Source organism: Halyomorpha halys, unplaced genomic scaffold (genome assembly GCF_000696795.3).
Source record: "Halyomorpha halys isolate HHAL.00 unplaced genomic scaffold, Hhal_1.1 Scaffold644.1, whole genome shotgun sequence".
NCBI lineage: Eukaryota > Metazoa > Arthropoda > Insecta > Hemiptera > Pentatomidae > Halyomorpha > Halyomorpha halys.
In genome coordinates this window covers 547090-548446 of record NW_027104642.1, presented here as the reverse complement: position 1 = coordinate 548446, position 1357 = coordinate 547090, and the positions used below count along the sequence as shown (strand labels likewise).

The window sequence follows — 1357 nt, the reverse complement described above, 5'->3', positions numbered from 1 at the left end:
TATATATACAGTTTATCTTTATATCCACTCTTGTCAAGTACAAAATTGACAATTGATAATCAGCAGATAGCTTGTCGGTAATTTTACAACAGTACCTTGTGATACCTCTTTTCTGGCTTTATTTATCTATTTTACGAAAGCAGATACCACATCAATGTTAATTTTAGTCTTCTTTCTGTGGTTTCTGGCATGAGAGCCTTGCCTATTTGTTCTGTTAATGTGTTTTGGCGTCTGAGTAATTTATTGTGAAAAAATGTATAGTTTGTATTTGTACAGTTTTATTAACTTACCAATGGTGCTTTAGTTATTAACCTCAATGACCTTAATGTCTAATTGAAAATTATTCTGTCATTTAATGTGAGTCTGTTTAGTACATTGCACAATTTTAGTACATATAACTAGTAAGTATTTTCGGTATTTTAGGTTTTATTAAGTACCTGTATGTTCTTTACTTTTTCCTCATTTAAACTTGAAATTTTGTCTAGATACCAAATCCATAAGATTGTGTTTTTTTCTATTTTAGTGATTGATGTTATTTTTTAAATGTACTCTCATGTCAATGTGCTATCAAATAAGTGATGTGTTGTCGGAAAAAAAAAATCTTGTAAGATAATTTTGGAAACATAAGTAAAGTTCTAACTTACAATATTTTTATTTCAAGATGAAATATTATTCCTTTTAAAATTTCATTATTTTATTTATTAATTAAAAAGGTTTATATTTTTTCCTTAAATAAATTATATACATATTAAGACTGAAGTATAAAAAGAAATAATTTTGAACTCTTTATAGTTAAATATGATTAAATTCTAATGTTCTGAGGAAAAAAAGAAATCAATGCTGTTAGTGTTGCATACCCCTCACCCACTTCTTTGATTCAATGGATCCTGGGAAAGTAAAGGATGGTTATATATATGAAAAAGATAGATAATTATTCACAAAAGTTGACCTAGTTAGTAATTTTACCTCTGTTTTAACCATAATAATACTTTTTTCTTGATTAGAGTTGAAAATTGTATTTAAAATATCGGATACGTATAATGCATTTATTATTTGTGAAATAATTTGAAATCATAATATGTTAACATGGGTCTGTTCTACATAAGTATATTATAAACCGATTCAAGTATGCATCGAAAAGAAATATTCAAAGCTGAAAAATAAATTAAGACATTCAATTTCTTAAGCATTACACTTTTTGAATATGTGATGATTTTACTAAAAAAAGTTTTATACCAGAACACTTAGAATTACAGCTGTGATATGATTCATTTGTTTCTATTTATTCTTTTTCTTCTTTCAATTATGAATAAAATATAATATAACAAATTCTAAATGCTTTTATTATTTTAAATCT

General features: G+C 25.2%; 1 protein-coding gene across 1 annotated transcript in view; it reads left to right on the top strand.

Moving 5' to 3' along the window:
- Positions 1–1357, top strand: part of sea (scheggia) — a 45483-nt gene that overhangs the window by 43718 nt on the left and 408 nt on the right. The window lies entirely within an intron of this gene.